The sequence below is a fragment of the Arvicanthis niloticus genome, chromosome 6 (assembly GCF_011762505.2).
Source record: "Arvicanthis niloticus isolate mArvNil1 chromosome 6, mArvNil1.pat.X, whole genome shotgun sequence".
Taxonomy (NCBI): domain Eukaryota; kingdom Metazoa; phylum Chordata; class Mammalia; order Rodentia; family Muridae; genus Arvicanthis; species Arvicanthis niloticus.
In genome coordinates this window covers 33,479,345-33,499,257 of record NC_047663.1, presented here as the reverse complement: position 1 = coordinate 33,499,257, position 19,913 = coordinate 33,479,345, and the positions used below count along the sequence as shown (strand labels likewise).

Sequence of the window (19,913 nt, the reverse complement as noted above, 5' to 3'; positions counted from 1 at the left end):
TAATCCTTCTCCTCCCCATCAAGTCGGGAAATCTTTGACACAATCTCCAAGGGAACAGAATTTGATCTACAGTGAGATTAAAAGACCTGGACAGTGACCAAGCCTCTTAACCCTCCCTAAGCAGCCAGAGCCCTGGCCTCTCTCCACAGCAGCTAGCCCCGTATTTAAAAGTAGTTTATGTTCATTGCAACCAGGCCTATATGAACACTACAAAGCAAGCTGGCTTCAAACAAAAAAGGCTCAAGAGAGTAACCTAACAAAAAATTAATTTTGTAAAAGGCCTATTTCTATTCCAACTTGTTTTTAAATATATGTTCTGAGTCACACACCATTAGCCATCTCAATTTATTAATAATCTCAGGGCAACCAACTATCTCAGATCACAAAATGATGAAATCTTGCATAAAAAAAGAAAATGAAATGTCTGCACGAAAACATTAAGCAGGTATTCAGCTGTGGTGACTAGGGAAGATGAGGTGGGGTTTTTTTTTGTTGTTGTTGTTTTTGTTTTTTGTTTTTTTTGGTTTTGTTTTTTTTTTTTTTTTTTTTTTTTTTTTTTTTGTTTCTTTATAGACCAGACCATGGTAGCTCAAACAAGATGAAGGCAGTAGAAACTGGTAACTCAAACTTTGCAAAGAAATCTCCTCCAGTGAGCATGAGATTATTTTAGAAATGCCTGGTTCAAAGAAAGTTCCCTGGAATTCCCTCTCCCTCCCTACCCCTCAACAAAGGTTTTTGATGGGCGGAGATGACCCCCACAGCTCAAAGACCCCCTTCTCTTAGCTAAGGAAATGACAGGGCTGTTCTGGCATTTTAAAGCAAAAACAAATACTTGAGCTATAAAATCTACTTTGTAGATTGAATCAGCAAGACAGCTGTTTATACAGGAGCCCTTCCTGCCCCACTCCAAGCCCCTCAGCAATTCCTATCAGTTTTTTTTTTTTTTTTTTTTTTTTTTTTTTTTTTTTTTTTGCCAGAACAAAGAAAAATGGAGTTTACAAACCAGGGAGAGGCAGCAGCACCAAATGCCTGAACACTACCTTGGCCTGCTGCTCTGGGTGACCCCTTCAACTCAACTGCACTTGTAAATGGAGGGGGGGTGGAGTCTTCCCAGAGGTGAGGCACTTTTATTTGAAGGACCCACTAAGTGGGCTCACACCTGTGAAAGCTTTGGCTTGCTGGCTGTGGTGTGGCTTGTCTTTCTCTTCCCTAGGCTGTCCTTTTTCAGCCTTCAGATTCCCAGGACCCTTCCCTATTCTCCTTGCTAACTGTGGTGACATGGCCACCACAAGCTGCTAGGCAAAAAGATGCATTTGTTCTGAATGACAGAAAATGGAAAAAGACGGGAGCAGAAGCCAGGAAGTCACTCAGCCCCCTGGATAATTCATGATGGGAAACAAAACCCCCAGAATCCTGATTGCCCTGAAGGATGAGCTCTCTCTGATTCTCAGACCCTAAGTCTCTTCTCTTTACCCTCTAAGCCCCACATCAGCTAGCACACCTTAACAAAGCTGCCAAGGCTGGATCTCCCTTCCTCCGCCCCTACCTCTGTTAAGGTCCCATTCAGCATCCTACACCTGTGGATTCAGCACCTCCCCTTAATGACCTGCCTTCCCACACAGACAGCACACCCGAAAGCAACCTGGCCCCATCTCAGGATCCCTGGAGCCACACCCTGCACCCAGCCCATAGACATGGGATCAACAAATGTTTGTTCAATGAATGAATACAACTCAACCAGCCCTGGCAACCACCTTGCTAAGTGCTAATTACTACTAGCTGCATGAATAATGAATGAAGAAATGAACTAACAAAAACTCTTTCTTGGCCAACTTGCAGGGTCCATTGGGAACACCAAGAAGGAATAAATTGGTCTGTGACTGCAGCTGGATGGTTCAAAGACAAGGTGGCCGTCTTGGAGGGCATGTGAGATTCGGGGAAGAAGGCAGGCAAAGCCCTGGGCTGGTGGTACCCATTAGCTTCTGGACTCCTGGACTCACGTTTTCACTCAGCTTCAAGTTGACCTTTGTATGACACACTCAGCTGCCGTGGGCTGCCACAGAAGCAGCTCCATTCCTTCTCCCGCCACCTCCACACCCAATGTAGCCACTTTGCACTTGTTCATCTGCGCCACAGCCCCAGAGGTACTGGCCCTCGCACCCGCTGGCACTTTAGAATCAAAGGCAGATGTGCACCCGGCACCCTCTAAAGTGCTACACTGAGCAAACAAGGAGGCAAGATTGCCGATAAAGAAGGCTGTGCTCACATCCCTCACCACTCTCCCTGCTCCTGAAAGAAAAAGGTCACACGAATATTCAATTTGTTGCCGGTCAGAGCAGGATAGTCCCCAGTATAGGATTTGTTCTGTCTGTCAAAAATAAACAAGTCTGCTTCCAGAAGCCTTCCTGAGGGTCATGGGCAGAGAGAGCTGTTTCTACCTGGCTCCCTCAGATCCCACAATAGAGGGGAGGGACTGCACCAGGAGACAGACAGGAGTACACTTAAAGGTGACAGAGTAACTTTTTCAGTCTCCCTGAACAAGCCTCAGAAAAAAATAAATACACGTCATCTATCCATCTTCAACATCTACTGAACCACGGTCCGTGAACACAACCGAAGCCCTGACTGTACATTTAGGGCATGTGCTCTCTATCCACTGTCTCATCAGACAGTTGAATCTTTTCAGATGATCAAGTGACCAGGCCCTGACCCAGGCTGAAGAGCCAGTAGACCAACCTTAGGCCAGGCCTCCCACCAGACCACAGTGCACAAACAGCCCCCGAATGGCTTCATACACAGAGTGGAAGCCTCCCCTAAGTCTCGCCTATGACCCCAGGCTTGGGATTCACCCAGGAATGGCTCTGAAAGCCACAGGTGCTCAATGCCACTGACCAAGCAGACTGGCTTTTGGTTTTTGTCTTACCCAGAATACACTGGGTACCGCCATAGTTGATGGGTACTATAAGCTACGCAAAGTGAGTTTATGAGTCCCGGAAAGGGACTTCTGCAGGAAACAGTTTCATGGTTTTAGAGTCAAAAGATCAGTTAATTACTGAAAATGATCGTACTCTGAAACCCTCAGAGGAGAAGAACAACCTCCCCCTGACCTATCTATCTTGTTGCTAATGTTGGGATGTTTGTCCAGTAGGCTTTCAGATGGGGCGGATTCCTCAGTGGACTGATGAACATTGCCACTTCCTTCAGACAACCCACAGAAACACCCCAAACCAGCGTCCCCATCCCCAAATCGCTGTGGAGTATCTTGTTCACTTTCAAAGGAACCTTGGCTCCACCTCTCCTTGTAAGCAACAGGTCCACAGTCTTCTGTATCCCTTTGGAGCCCAGCCACTTCGGCAGCTGAAGATCTTATCGAGATCTGTCTACCCCCATTTCTAACAAGTACTCAGAGGAGATGTGACATCACTATTGACTGAGGGCTCATCCATCTCCCTACAGGTAATCACCCCACCACTCGTGCTAACAGCTGTGAGCCATATACTTGGAATGCACTGCCATCCATATAGGCTGTGCTAGGCCTCTGTCTCCCACAATGCTTCAAGAGCTTTCCTTTCACTGAAATATATAAATTCTGATCCTGTTCCTGCTCACTTGCATCCATGATCCCAGAATCTCCAAGCAAACTCTCCATACAGTAGGCACGAAATGCAAATCTATCTATATCACTAAGTCTCCTGCCAACCCAACTCTTTCACTGTCCCCAAACTCTGACCTGCCCTGCTTCAAAGGCTCAAAGGCTTCCCCAGTTCCTAATGCACTGGGCTCTCAGTCATTCTCCTGAGCTTACCTTACCTGTCGTTTTTTTGGTTTTGGTTTTTGGTTTTTTTGGTTTTTTTTGGTTTTGTTTTGTTTTGTTTTTTGGTTTTTTCAGATAGGGTTTCTCTGTGTAGCCCTGGCTGTCCTGGAACTCACTCTGTAGACCAGGCTGGCCTCGAACTCAGAAATCTGCCTGCCTCTGCCTCCCAAGTGCTAGGATTAAAGGCGTGCGCCACCACTGCTCGGTGAGCTTACCTGTCTTATCTTTATCCCCTTCACTATTCCCTAATGACATTCTCCATTCCATTTCTTCAATCATGCACCTAACACTGACCTCCTTACCCATCCTTAAAGATGGCGTCTTTGTTTCCTGTTTCCATCCTACCTCCCATCCCAGCATGGTGCTCAGGCAACCGTACCAACTGGGGCTCAATCGGTAAGTTTATTTTGTGTATGAACCTTCTCTTGTCTGACCTGGTTAGACTGTGATGCCAATGAGGCCAGGGGTTCGATCCCACAGTCTCCCTCTCTTGTCCCACACTTGGCAAAAGCCTGTTCAATGGCTAGTCACTTGATGACTCTATACAAGACACAAGGCCAGAGTGCAGGCATAGCTCAACATAACTCAGTCCTACTGTGGGCAAAGCAATCTAGTGCAGGCCCCACACTAACAGTGGGTCAGGCATGTCATTCCACAGTGAGAGACACAGCAGAGCGGCTCCATCTTTCAGCACCCCCTAATAGAACTAAGCAGTGTGTTTAGCTGTTATTTCAATAAGGCTTATTAAGACCCAATTTTCTTGGGTCTTCTTTCAGATTCTGCAGCATTTAAAAGCCTCACTGCTTAATTACATTAGGAGCACCTGTATATATTATGTGCAATAAATCAACTTTAATTTACCACCACACAAGGCTATTCATCTTCCCTGGGTTATTTATTGCTCGGTATTATTGGTGCTGAATTGTATCCTCTTTGCTGTAAGAAAGAAGAGTTGGGGTAAGAAAAGCCAAAGCTGTAACGTGGAATTGCTCCGGGATGCTGATCACACACGTACAACCCAGCAAAGGGAAGAAAAAGAACCATAGAAACGAGTCTTGGCAATCTGCTCCGTGCTATTTTCCTAAAACACTCCCCAAACATTTTGATGTTTTCTTTTGCATGCACACACATTCCAGTTGCCCGCTGAAAGGACACAACCTGAAAAACAGGCCTGCGGGAGAACTGGGCGTGGGGGTGAAAGGCTCCACAGGAAGCAGGGAGTGGATGCTCCAGAGGCCACCGGGGAGACAGTTCCTCCTCTGCCTGATGCCCAGCCCGCTATCAGGATAGTGATCAGCAGCCTGCAAGCACCAAGAGGCATAACCTGTGGCCCAAGGCCTAAATCAGGATGCTAGGCTGAGCATGTGGCAAAAGGCCTTGTTCCTAATGCTAACTAATGCAGGCACCTCACTCGAGGAAGAGCTGGAAGCCGTCCATTACAGAGTCACTAGGCTATCTGTAGACCACCTTCGGCATAACCAGGAAAGGGCTGGTAAGAACTTCCTGCACAGTCAGAGCAGGAACCACTATGCTGGGCCAGCGAGCTCAGGAGGTAAGGGAGAACTTGCTGCCAAACATCATGACCTGAGTTCAATCCTTGGAACCCACATGATGGGAAAAAGAACCCAACCCCCACAGTGTACCATGTACACTCACATACACACATACAAAATATGTTAACTGTCATAAAAATACTTTAAACACTCACTGTTCCCAAACCTTAAGGGCACAGCTAATCAATCCACTACCCCCAAAATGCCATAGATTAAAACAGTGACTTCCTTACCCCCTGCCAGCTCTCAGCTCACAATTCCTATAGTTCACAGCTACCAGAAGGAGGAACTGTTTTTCTCACCCCCATTTTATAGATGAGAAAACCAAGGTACTGAGAGATTAATTAACTGGCCCAACGTTGGATCTTTATAACTCCCTGGGAGGTCTGTTGGGCCAACCAGCAACTCACACCACCATTCCAAGGCCATATTCCACACGCCTCCCCCTACTATGCGGCACACACAATTCACTGGCACACACAGGTCCTGTCCCCAAGCTTCCCACAAACATGGTTCACAGTTGTGCTTCCTGCTCCCGATCACCAAAAACTATAGCGAACCAGTGAGGTGTACTGGGCCAACGGCTACATTCCTGTGCCTGGGTTGCCAAGCCTCTAGGACTGAAACTAACTAATGTTGCCGGGAATCTCAAGGCCCCTCCCACCAGCAAGGAGCTGCTATAAAATTCACAGCACGCACCTGACTTTTATATTTCTACAAGCACAGCAGCAACGCTTAACTTTCAGTAGATAATTTACCTTTGATCAGGGCCTCAGTCAAGCCCTGACCAACTGACCCCATCAGGCGGCCCCTCTAAAGCCTCGTCTGCTAGGCAGCGGAGGGAAGGGAAGAGCCAGCAAGAGAGCAGCAGAGTCCTACAAGCCAACCTTTTTCTGAAAAAAAATATAGTTCATTTTGAATAAAAGTCTAATTCAGTGTGTTCAGGAAAGCCACGTCCTCTGAGTGATGGATCTGTGTGTGTGCCAGGAACAGCTTGTGAGCATGGAGCCAAGTGTTGGAGGCACCACAACAGGACCAGAGTAATGTCACTCTAGTAAAAGAAGGTCCTGCCCTGAAACACTGCAGAGATGGGAACATGAGCCCAGGACATGACTGTCCCCACCTTACCCTCCCTCTCCCTTAAGCAACAGAGCGGGGTTGTCAGTGAAACACCATACAACTCAAGAGCACTTACCTGGTCACCTGAAGCAGCCCAAGCCGTCCATGTGCGTTTCCAGGCAGCATCCCTCTTGAACTCTACAAGCAGGCTCTAATCTATGCGGAATGGAACCTCAGAACCCGTTCAAGGATCCCCTTCTCAAACAGAAGATCAATGATTCTCAACCAGAAGGGCATGCCTTCCCCCCAACCCCCCCCCAGACACTGAGAGCCACAAGGAGAGGGTAGGTACACTGGAGTCTCAGGGCAGAGACCAGGGAGGGACACTGTTCTTCCCAACAGAACCCCTACCTAGTATCTCTTCCTTCATAGAGCACACTATAGGTTTACCTGGCCCCAAATGTCAACAGTGCCGGCTGTGCACTAGGCTAGGGCACTGCAGGGAATGAAACATTAACATCATAATCACCACACAGCCTCCCCCTGTTCCTTCTATCACCACTTCCCACTTCCTACCCAAAGAAGCAGGAATCACCTATCATCAATGCCATCTTGCACAGATCCATCCCCAGCTGACAGCTAATGGTCTAAACACCAACTGGAGCCAGTGGCCCAGTACATACTGCTCAGGGACAGGACCCAAGAAAAGGAGAGTGACTCAGGAGAGGCTGGGACTCAGTAAAACCAGCCCTCAATTCCCCAGACACTGGGGCTGAAAAGATAGATCTGCCAGAGAGGAGAGGAGATCACAGTTAACCTGCAAGGACCAGAAACCAAACAGCACACTGTGGCTTCCAGGAACAAATCACCAAAGTGACCAACTGATGGAGGTTTGGTTTATAACTCAATCTCCCTGTCCCAGTGACAACTGCAAAACTCAGACTAGCTGAAAACTCAGTTCTGGCTAAAGCCCTATTGGATGGCAGGCTTTGTACAAGGTTCTTTGAAGAGCATATACCCTTTCCAGGAGCCACTAACTCTGATCATCCTGATTTTACAGATGGCCTGTAGGAGAGGATCCAAGGGTTACATCAGCTAGCCAAGTCACAGTCAGGTTCGATCCCAATTCACATCACCTGTTCTTCTTAGAAGGGAGAGACAAAAAAGAAGGAAGTCCGAACAGCTCCTGAGAGACAAGCCTCGGCCTACACACCACCCCACAGAAATAACTGGACCAGCCTCAACTCACTCACCCAGAGGGCATGGTCCACTTATAATCCTTTTACATTCCAGTGGTCAGTGGTGCCTCTGACTGGCTTTGGTCTGGGCACAAATGCAAAGCTGATCCCATTCATTACTACAGAACATGTACCCCCTCCCCCTCTACATGGGGCTGTCAAAGAGCCCATTCTTGACTGCTGATCAACCACACAAAGGTGGCAAGGAACCAGGGTACCTGGGCCATTTAGAAGGCAGAGGCAAGAAAGGGCCCCTTTGATGCTCCTATAAGAACAGAGGCAAGAGGGCTGTGTGAGGCTTCCAGAAAGAGCAGATGGGTAGCAGGTACCACAATCCTTCCTGGACCACAGCTCCAGCTTCCCACCTGTGACCGAACAGTGAACCGGAACTCTGAACCTCAACACACACCAATAACCGGACTTGGGGTGAGGATACTGGCAGTCCTCTACCTGTAAGGCATTCTCAGTCGCTCTTGCCCTTACATGCCTCCTCAAGGATAAATGAGAAGAAGCCATGGAAGGAATGACCCCAACTCCGATATGGTGGGCTCTCCAAGATCAGGTGGCCCAGCCAGGCTGGGCATTCCTAAGGACAAACTGGCCCGTATCTCCTTCCACCCTTCCTCCCTAATTCTACCAGGTTATTCCTGGTCTCGAGAGTTTTTGTTGTTGTTGTTTTGTTTTGTTTGTTTTTTCGAGACAAGGTTTCTCTGTATAGCCTTGGCTGTCCTGGAACTCACTCTGTAGACCAGGCTGGCCTCGAACTCAGAAATCCGCCTGCCTCTGCCTCCCAAGTGCTGGAATTAAAGGCGTGCGCCACCACTGCCCGGCTTCAAGGTTTTATAATAAAGGTTTAGTTCAGCAGGGAAAAATAAAAGCTTCAAGACTCCTGATCTGAAGAATACTAGAAAAGACAATGGATCTGGACAGGGCAGAAGGAAGGATGCTTTTTTTTTAATGTTCAATGCCGAGAGGAGTGCTGCTTACACAGGCTGTGCCATGCAGCTGTTTCTCAGCAGGCCAACCTTCCTGTGGCCTCCACCTTGTCAGGTCCAGCTGTTCTCTGGGCATCTAATCTTAACCCACTGACTGCACACAAGCCTAACTTCGGGTAGGTATTTTAACAGGCGCCCCACACCCCTCCCACACCACCCATTCCTCTAACAGAACACACCTTGCCGTTATTTTGTTTGTTCTCTGTAAAAGGCCTGGGCAAGTTTACTGGGAGGTCATTTTGCCTCAGGAAGCGAGCAAATTAAATTGAGGCCCACAGAGGGCTGGGAAAGGCACTCCCCCATCCCGGTGGCGACCTTGGGCCAGGCAGTTTTAGGCAGGAAAGGTCACCAGCATGAGGCCCTTTGTTTATGGAGCCCGGATGCTGGTGATGTGATCACCTCCAAGGCGCACAGTTAGCAACAGCAGCACGCCAAACTCTTTTATTGGTTACCTCTGCAACACTGCAGAAGTCTGCCTAACTTCTCACGGAAGGGGGGGGGGGAGAAAAGTGCTCTCAGCAGGAGGGGGAAGCCAGGGCTCCGCTTATGAGCAATTAGCAAATCAATGACTCTCAGAGCTGCCGACTTAGACCAGCAGCTCTTATTAGGACCCTCGAGGAAAAGGCAAGGACACACAGCTTCCAGGAGAAACCGACATTTAAAAGAGTTAAGTGCAACAAACTACCGTCAGAGCTTGCCCACCCAAAAAGAAAGCGTGTGCTCAGTCTGAAGATTAAAGGCTATTTCAAAGTTAGCTCTTTAAATGCCAAAAGCCAACGGAGGCTACTGCTGGTCGTCCCATACATCTACGTGAAATTATTCTGTCTACATAGTAGTATCTGGAGAAGGCATGGAATAAGAGGAGAAAGAAAGGGCTTGTACAGACCATATGACCCTTCACTGACCCTCATCAGAAAGGGAGGGGCATCACACAGGTCCCTCCTCCCACTCCATCCATGCAGGACGAGAAAATATTGATCTCCCAGACAAAGAGCCTACAGATTTTTTTTTTAAAGATAAACCCCTTCACAGTCCCAAACACCTGTTCAAGAAATCAGATCTACATGACAGAAAGCACTCTCCTCTCGGGGCCTCTGCTAAGGGGCAAGCAAGGAGAAGAGAAAACATTTCTAAAAATACAGAGGCTTGCTGGGAAAAACAGGGTTCCAGGGCCACAGAAGTTCATAGAAATACTTGAGGAACTGTTCCTGTAACTGCTTTTAGACATCTAGTTCTAGACCACAGAATAAAGCAGCTACATGAAATAGCTTCCCAGACATAACTGGGGGTTCCCCCGGCTCCTGTCCACTGATAATGCACACTCACACAAGTCTCCCTGGGAAGTCTCCCCTGACTCTCAACTTTCCACCACCCAACTCCGGAAAAGACACCTCCTTCCCTTCCCTTCCCTCCCTCCCTCTCCCATCCTCTTTTCTCTCCCTTGCCCACCCAGCACAAATAAGGATTTAATGTGAAAATATAGTCGTGCAAACCCATCCTAAACTGCTATGTTCTGCCCAACTGCATGATTGTTGGGTTGGTCTGTATTTTGCCATATTGCTCTCCATGAAGCTGAGAGACAGGGCAAAAGCAAATGAGAAACACTTTACTTTCCAGGAACATCGATAACCCTGAAGAAAAGTCCCCCTAACAAACAGGCTTGGGACTCTGCTAGCTCACCCGGAAATGAAATGGGGGCCATCTCCAGCCCCTCAAACTCCCTCTACCCAAACTCAACCTTACTGCTTCATGCTTATCTCAAACAGAAAGGCACTTTCTCCAAAAGCTGGAAATACTTTTGAGAAAGGAAAGATTAAATAAGCCCTAAAAGACACCAGACTTAGTAGGTGTAACACCAACACACTGTTACCAACTTGCCTTTCCAGGGTAAAAGAGAGCTTTGAATAGCGGATGGCTGAAGGCAAATATTAAACTTCTGGCCAACTTTAACTTCTCTCTATACCAGCAGCAGGCTGGACCTGACCCGTGGACCTGACCCATGGTCAGGTTGACAGCTAGTCCCTGAGAGCCAGCACACCTAGTGGGAAAGATGACATCATTATCTCCATGATGATGGGGGAAAAAACTAGAGTAGGAAGAAAAAAATTCTGGTAGATGAAAAAACTTTCTTTGCATTATCTCTTCTAATATTTTAAAATTCTGTTATTAGGGTTATGTGCATACGGAGGTCAGAGAATGACTCTCTGGGATTGGCTCTTTCCTTCCACCCTCATGCGGGTTCTGGGAGTAGGACTGTTGGGTGGCGAGTGCCTTTACCCACTGAGCCATCTTATCCTCTCCTCTTACAATGAAACGCTTTTTAATAATGCAATAATTTTTAATTTAAAAAATTACATTATAGTGTTCGATGTGTGGTAATCATCAAATCTTGCTTCTCTCCCCTCCTACTTACCCTAGTCAGTTAAAGACAAAAAACTTTCCAGATCTCAAAACAGTCTGTGACTGCACAGCTGTAGGGAACGAAGTTGTCAAGAGGAAAAAAAAAAAGCGCACGTACACACCTCAAAAATACATACATAGAGCACACAGGTTTATTTTTTGTTTGGGGTGAGAGACATATCAGTTCAAGTAGATTTCTGGGCCAGCAGCTGCACTGCACACGTCATTGGGGGGGGGGGACAACACAGGCCTTAGCCTCAAGGACAGCTGAGCTGAGGGTTACCTTCAAAACCCTGCAACCCAGCATCACCAGGACAACCAGGCAGGGTTGAGGGCACAACCCAGCCAACTCCGAAGACTCGTATGATAACACAAGGAAAATGCAACAGAGGAAAAAGGAACCTGTACCAAGTCACTGCTCAACTAGAAAAACAGGCCCCTTTTCAGCATGGGAAAAAAAAACCATATATCTATATATATATATATATATATATATATATATATATATATATATGTATATATATATATATGTATATATATATATATGTATATATATATAATTTTTCTTGGTACTGAGTCCCTTTAATTTTTTTTTATTTTATTTTATTTTATTTTATTTTATTTTATTTTATTTTATTTTACAAATACAGAACCTGCAACAGTTCCTAACTGAAGGATCTCTGGGACAGAAACCCAGGCGAGCTGAGACAGCACGGGAACACTCCCTGCCTAGCCCACCATTCCAAACTAGGATCTCTGGGATAGAACCACAGCCCAGCTGGGACAGGAGAGTGCTCCCTGTCTATCACCAACTAACTCTTCCACCAGGAGCCTGAAACAGAGCCTAGATCCTACAGACACACTACCAAGAGCCTACCCTTCCTGGATGGGCACCATGTCCCTGGCTCTATTGACAACCTTCACGGGCAGGTCCTCCTACTCAAGCACTAACTTAGCTTGCTTCAGAACTGAGTGCGGTCTCTCTGTGGGGTCCTTCTCTGCCTGTGTTTTTCTGTTTCTGCTTCAGGGGCTCTGGTCTATCTCTTTCTCCCCCTTCCCTCTCTTCCTTTCGGTCCTTTGTACCTATTTGCACATGCTCTGTAAGTGGCTTCAGGCTTGGCATTCATCTTAAACACATCTATAATGAATGGACCAGGAGCTTGAAACCTGTTTCTGGTTATGACAGACAAACCAAGCCCTCCCAAAGTGGGGGGCAGGGGGGTGGGGAGGAAAAGTTACAGACTTTTTAAAGAGTCTGTGACATAAACCCATTTCTGGGTACAACCCACAAAGGAAGCACTTCAGCCCCCAGGAGCTGACAATCCAGACTGACCCCAGGTGGCCTCAGTTTATAAACGTCCCAGCCACTCATTTGAGAAAGTTTACCAGAAGGGATTCCATCACTGCTGGATAGTGCTTTCAACAAGCCTTGGTGAGTGTGAAAGGGAAGAGAGGAGGGAGGATGTAAGACCCTCATCCTCCTCCTCCCCAAAAGCAAGCCCCACACAGTGCACACAGCTGCAGGAAGATTAAAAACATTTTATTGTTTAATGAGGAGCAGAGGGTTGCTGGACATGCACAATTTAAAAATCAAATGCAACTCCTGACACAGCCATTTGCAGTTAAAGGTGAATGTGGTCCTTTTCAAAGCAGAATCGTCCTTTCCAGGAGGACTGTGCACTGAGGGACCCAAAGGCCCACCTAATTATTAAAGCTGTCAGCTGACCACCCCAGTGAGTTCCTTCCGTGGACAAAGTTCCCTAGAAGGAAATGTCTTGCCCCCACCTGGAGCATGAGGAAGATCCTGGAGAGGAGTTGAGTAATGTCTTGTCATCAAAGTAAAACACTCAATTATAAAACATTCCAATAGATTCTCTAAGAACATCTACCTACGTGACAGAGATTTACACAAACCTGAAAGACAAGCGGCAATATTTCCCCTCTACCTCCTCCCTACACTTCCATCACAGGAGTCGGGGAGGAAGCAGGGAGCAGAGGAGACGCTGTCATACAAAATCAATTGTGAGACCCAGTTACTTATCTGACATCCCACAGTCCTGAGAGACAAGCTGGACGCACACAAGCACACCGGCATGAGCACACACGCACGCACACTTCTTTATTGCCTTAGCAAGAATTATGGCTCAAGAGCCCGGCACTAATTTTAGTATTAGATTTATTATACAGCAGGGGGCAGGGATTCTTCAGAACTGTCCCGTCTCCGTAAACCTCCAGACTGCTCCTTGGAGAAGCAGTAACAGAGAGGAACTTCCTAGTTTACTAATGTCTCCCAGTCCTCGGGACCTGCAGCTGTAGCCCACCAGCCTGTTTTCTGAGGTCTTTCAAAGCCCTTTCTGGATGTCCCTGAGGTCTCCCCATGACTAAAACACACGCCCCACTTTTTGTTTAAAATGTGTCTGTCAACCCAAGCAAAGACTGAGAAGCCCAAGGTTGTAAAACAAGGGTATCTCAGTGTGATCAGAAACTGAACCTGAGTGTCAGCTCTTCCCCATCTCCTTGCTTTGATCTCAAGGGAAATACAGGCAGCACAGAGGTCAGTGCAGGGGCAAACTTTAAATGCTAATGCCCTGTTGATCTCTTCAACCTCGGTTCATGTGTTCTAGATGGATGGAAACTACATTTTCAGGTTGTTTGATCTCAGGCCTTACTACCTCTCAGTTCAGAGAATCTTTTTTTTTTTTTTTTTTAATTTGGCCCTGAGTTGTCTCTGAGCTACCCTATGGAGTAGACTATACCAGCTTTCTTGTTCCCTGCCCCCCACCCCCCCCCACCCCTTTTTTCCAAAAGGTCTGATAGGAAGAAACCAGGTGCTGGCTTTTGACCCAGCCGCCTCTCTTGGGTAAAAGCAGTGTGTGTTTCCCTTGGAGCAACAGTCATGTACAGCAGGACTGAGGTGCACGACGTTAAAAAACAAAACAAAACAAACAAACAAACAAAAAACAATGCTTCTGAAAGCATTCTTTGAGGGCCCGAAAGCCTGTCACTAAGGCTGATGACCTAGGTTGGATACCTGGGCCACATGGGTAAGAAAGAACCAACTCCATGAAGCTGTCCCTGGCCTCCACATGCGTGCTATGCCATGCAACCCCCTCCCACAAACACACATCCTAGACACTCAAAATAATAAAGTGTTTAAAATATGTAAAAAGAAAAAAGGACTGTGCCAAGGTCCAGCTGAGGAGTTACATTCAACTCCGAGATAGGAGCATGTCTCCCTTGAATACCATCACCCCTGGTCTCATGCAGGCAGGGGCCAAGTGCTGGCTTTTGACCTGACCACCTACCTCTGTTGGGTAGACACAGTATTCGTTCCTTTGAAGCAACAGTCACATGGGGCAATGGACACAAGAAGTCCAAATGGCCTCACCCTTCAACACCCCCTACTCTCCAGCCAAGCAAACCACCAACCTCCTCTGACTCTCAAATACACCTCAGATCCACCTCCTTCCTGCTCTACACCCCTTCTAAAGTCATCCATCTTTGCTTCCTCAGACTGTTGCAGTAACTTCCTTCCCTAGCACACATCTGCCTGAGTTTCTCACAAGACTCTTCCCACACAAGACTGTCAGAGTAATCTTTCCCAAATTCAGACCAAGCCTACCTCCACGCCAGCCCCCAGGCCCCCACCCATATCCTACCTTAGCCCTTAAAAGGATCCAACCAGCAATTCCCAGCCTCTGTTGCTAATCTCCTGCCTCCTCACCCCTTGGCCCTTCCTTCCTTCCCCCAAGTTCACCCTACCATTCAGTCTTCCATGGTCTTGTCCAGGAGGATGTCTGACTCCTTGTTATGATGAACATCTCTGCAGTATTCATCGGAGCCACAATTCAGTAAGGAATCACAGGAAAACTTGCTTCATAAACATGGGCTTGCAAACACTACTGGGCAGCGACCGTGCCGAGCCATAAGCAAGCCATCGTTTCCAGTGACCCCCTAGTCTTACCTACACCCCACCCAGTATGTGTTCCACTCTAGCCTATAAAGAGCTAAGTACCACACTCCACCATTCCTGCTCTTGGGTGCAGCTCCTTCCTCTAGACTCAAGAGAACCGGCTGCCCTGCTGTAGCTAGCAAGCATCCTCCGGTCTCTCTCGGCAAGCATATTCCTCTGGCGTCTAAGCCCAGAAACTTCCACCCCAAAGCAGGGATGGGAGCTGGGAGCCATATTTCTCACGATGGTTGAAGCCACCTCATCAGGCAACCGAGGTCTAGCCCGGTTTCTAATTAATATTAACCCTCCAAATCAGAGTCACGCTCAGAAAATCTTGGATGAAGAGACACAGGGCGGGAGGGGAGTCTCCAATTTTCTTTTTACTTCATCTGGAAAATTAAGAGCACTGCTGATTTGAACAAGAAATCATCAAGGAAAGCAATCACAACCCCGCACGGCCCGTAACTCGATGGACTTGGACGTGTAACCTGCCACTTCCATGAACTGAAATTAAAGCAACTGTGGGCACGAATAGCAATGGTGGGCACGGACAGATCTGTCTCTCCCTCCGCTCTTAGGAAATGTAAAGACGCCTGAGAAGCCTGGAGGAGAGATCCGGGAAGAGAGCTTCCTCTTTGTCACAATAAACCAGTCAAAAACTAGCCAATGACTTTCCCAAAATGGTGCCCCCCAAGACTCCCCAAAAGGATGACCAGTGAGGCAATGGACTCGGAGCACCAAGGCAAGGAGGGGCTCTCAGAGACCCTCCACTCTCAACCTGACACTTACTTGCTGTTTCTGTATTAATTACAATAAGCTGCTTCATAGCCTGGCGACCACTTAATGGAGCAGCAAATACGGCTTTTTCCCTACAATTAGTCAATGTAATCTGCTGCTGTTCCACCCCTCCTGGCCACCCGCATACCCTACCCTTCCCCCCACAAACACACTAACAACCACATCCACCTCATAGAGTGCCGGGGGTCCATTTACAATTACTTCCCGGACCTGGGAAATGCCACCCAGAGGACAACAGTATGTAGAGGGCCTAACATGGAAGAGAGCAAGATTAGGACCCCACTCCAGAATCCTAAGACATCTGAGGCTTTCCCAAGCCCTGACAGGAAGTCTCGAGGTTCAGCATCTCACAGGCCTCTGGCTGAGCAGTGTGGTTATTTCTTGAGCTCTGACAAACTTACCCGGCTCATATGATGGGGTTCATGAATTTGCAGAGCATAATCCCATGTCCTGTGTCTCCTAGTACCCAAACATTGTCCATCTCAACACTGTCCCTCATCTCTGTCACCTCACTCACATCGCAAATCTTTTTGCCCTAGAAGCTATTCTCTCATAAACAGATTCTCACTACCCAGCTCGGCACTTCCTGTTTGCCTCCAGCGTCAAGAAAACAAAAGCACCATGCAGGGCTAAAAAAGCCATCTTAAAAAATCCTACTTCATGTCTAAACCCTCAAATGGGGTTTGTGTGGAGTGAAGCCCCTGGGACAGCCCCTCTGCTGAAATTATAAATGTATGCCACCATAACCAGCTTTCAAAATGGATTTAAGGGACAAGAAATATGGCTCAGAACTTGAGAGTACCACCTGTTCTTCTGGAGGATCCAGGTTCAAGTCTCAGAACTCATAGCCACCTGTAGCCCCAGTCCCAGGGGAATCCAATGCCTTTTGGCCTCCCTAGACACACCACACACACACGCACGCACGCACGCAGGTAAAATACTCAGACACATAAAAATAAAGCAACAGAAACCTGAACCTTTTGTGACTTTCTCTAAATGTAGTTGTTGGGTTTTTTTTTTTAAATGGCTTTTTATATAATTTTTTCCTAGTTATAGAAGCAAAGAATTAACATTTCCTAAGTGCCAACCAGATACCAAATACCTTATTTATACTCTTTTTTATCCTACACAACTCCATTATTCTCATTTTTCAAGTGCAGAATCAAAATATTTATGTACCTTTCTAAGGCCAGGGCTAGTAGCAGAGCCACGTTTCAAACTAGATCCCACAGTTCTAAGCCCCCCCCCCCGACATATCTAGGACTCACCTGCTGCATCTCAGGCAACTGTCTACACCCAAATCACACTGAAACTTTGTTCAAGTCACACGTTTACAGTTCTACACGCATGTGTGCATATATTCCTTTGTATTTCTCAAGTATTATATAAAAAATATGCAAGATAGCAGACCATGGCACATGCAGACAAGAATTAGCCAAACTTGTCATGGGACAATGCCCTTCATAACAGCTCCTAATCCACATGGGTCTAGTTCTCCAAGTACTAGATCCCAAGCTAAGCGCTTACTGAATGAACTCAGCTCATCCTCACCACAACTCCTGTGAAGGTGCTAGGTCTCTGTCTATTTTAACAATGACGAAACTGAGCTCAGGATGCCTAAGACATATGCTCGGGGGTGGGGATGTACAGATCTGGGTAGACAGGGAGCAAGAATTCCAACTCAAGAAGTTCAAGAATGTTAGAGGCAGCAACCCCTCAATAGAAAGTGATACGAATGATAAAAGCCCATGTTTTAGGAAGCACAGGGGGAAGGGATGAAGAACTACTCTCTCCTTTCTGCCAATAACCAAGAGGAGAGAGCCTGTAAGGTCAGAGGATCCCTCTCACCGGCTCTTTATGGTCCCTGTACACGGGATACTTAAGTTCCAACCCACATGTGCTCTCCCTGGCATGTGAAGGGTCTTTTCTGCCCAGTTCTGAAAGTTCTGGAAAGGAAATCATTTCCTATAAACACAACAAGGCCTTCTCTGGGGAGGCCAGGTGGTCTGCACACCCTGTCTCTATCTCAGAGGTCATACCAGTGGTGGTTGGACTCTACCCCGGTGGGATGATGATGAAGAGGGGCATCCAGAAGAACTGATGCTGGGAAGGCATGGCACTGAGAATAATAAGATGATGTGGCGATAAAAGATAATCATGACATGCTACAGTGGCACCGTGCCAAACACAGGCTGCACGGGCGGCAGCTGCACTCTTAAGAACTTGAATTAAATTCTAATGGTGAGTACGACAGAAAAACACATAACAAGATCCATCGCCCACTGCCCCCTCCCAATGTTTGTCAGCTCTACAGTTGTCTGAAATACAATGAAAAAATAATAATAATTTTTAACAAGGACACAGGACACAAGCCTGTCCACCATGTACTACAGGGGAAATACATGATTGGAGCCAAGGATTTTTATTTCCAAAGATATTCTGCCACCATCTACTTTACTGCCCCTATTGGTATAAGAAAACAAGCCCTGATCCCGGCTCCCATGTGAAAAAATGCAAAATGTGTATAATTAAAATTATACTTGTGAAATTCAAACACACTTTAATTTCCTAAGGGCCCCCTAATCAAGTCAGAAGTTCTCACTAAAACCAATTATCTGCTTTGAAAGCCGATGAGGAAACACACACTGAAACAGTCTTGGGCAGATGCTCAGCCCAGGGTCCAACAGTCTTACTTGATCCACTTTCCCCAGGTCGACGGGACCAGATGGGAACTGGCAGCCTTCTACTAAGCATTATCTTACCTAAGTCGAAACCTTGTTTGTTTGCCTCCAGCTTCAAAAATGATACAATTGGGAGCCAGCCCCAAGGGACCAGGGTTGAAAGGTGTAACAACAGGCTGCTGGTTAACTGTTTCCATCTACCCCACGCAGGCCCTGGCAGGCTCTGAGCCAGCTCTAGGAGCTTCTGGTAGGTTTTCCTACGCTTGCCTGTCACTCTAAACAGTATTACCCCAGTGTCATTGTGAAGGAGATGAAGGTACCAGCTTCCTTCTGACTACAGAGCCAGGGATACTCAAGGACCTGCCCACAAAGTCAGCATCCCTGAAGCCTCTCCCAGGTGAGCTACTTGCAAGGCTGTTCTTCTCAAGTAGTGGGAAAATTCTCCTCCAAGACTAGACATGAGAATGTAGAACTCCCCAAGACACTAAATTATGTATGAAGCATTCACTGCAATTATCCATTCATGTCACCAATGGGAAGTGTTATCAGGGTAGGACCTTTCGGGATTTTTTAAATAAATAAATAAGTAAACAAACAAACTCATGAAACTTGCTCTGTAGGCCAAGATGGCCTCGAACTCACAGAGCTCCGGCCTCTGTCTCCTGAGTACTGGGGTTAAATGTTAAACCACCACTGCTTACAGGTTTCCTTCGTCCCTTTCCCAGGTTGGAACCCATTTCAAAAATGAAAACAAAAATGGGCTTTTCACAGTCTCCCTTCCAACAGTGTACAGATCTGTGATGGTGGACTCACATGTCACCCATCCTGGCTCCAGCAGGTGACCACAGAGTAGAACAAAACTCCACCCACTTTAAAACCCTGGATCAGGGCAGAAAGGTGTTCATTGCCAAATCTGCTCATCTGAGTTTAAGCGCAGACACTCACATGGTGGAAGGAGAGAAATAACTCTTACAAGCTGTATTTTGACAGGACATGCATGCCAGGGTGTATGAGTACACACAAATTCATTTCTCTCTCTCTCTGTCTCTCTCTCCCTCTCTCTCTCTCTCTCTCTCTCTCTCTCTCTCTCTCTCTCTCTCTCTCTCTCACACACACACACACACACACACAATTTTTTTTAGAAAAATTTCAAACTTGGCTGTGCAGCAACTAGAAATAGGGGGCACCAGCACAGCCAGTCTGGGTGCGGGACACTGAGACACACTGTAAGCATTCCAACCCACAGTGAACAAGGAAGAAAGCAAAAATGCATGCATGCGCACACACAGAGAGAGACAGACACACATGCACACACACAAAAGTGCACAACACGTTCAGCTGGAAACAAATCATGGGAACTGCGACTTGGCTGTTCCCTTGTCTCCTTCCCGCCAGAGTGGTCACCTCATTAATGTCACTCAGC

At 47.0% G+C, this 19,913-nt stretch overlaps 1 protein-coding gene across 9 annotated transcripts in view; it reads right to left on the bottom strand.

The window, feature by feature from the left end:
• Msi2 (musashi RNA binding protein 2) overlaps positions 1–19,913 on the bottom strand; it is a 371,373-nt gene that overhangs the window by 335,829 nt on the left and 15,631 nt on the right. The window contains exon 1 of one of the 9 annotated variants that reach the window (XM_076936047.1): positions 6,563–6,625. The exons of 7 other annotated variants lie outside the window; for them this stretch is intronic. The gene's annotated coding sequence lies outside the window, so the exon portion shown is untranslated. Of the gene's footprint in view, positions 1–6,562; positions 6,626–19,913 lie in introns of those variants that run through there. One more of the 9 variants, XM_076936048.1, reaches the window with a different exon arrangement.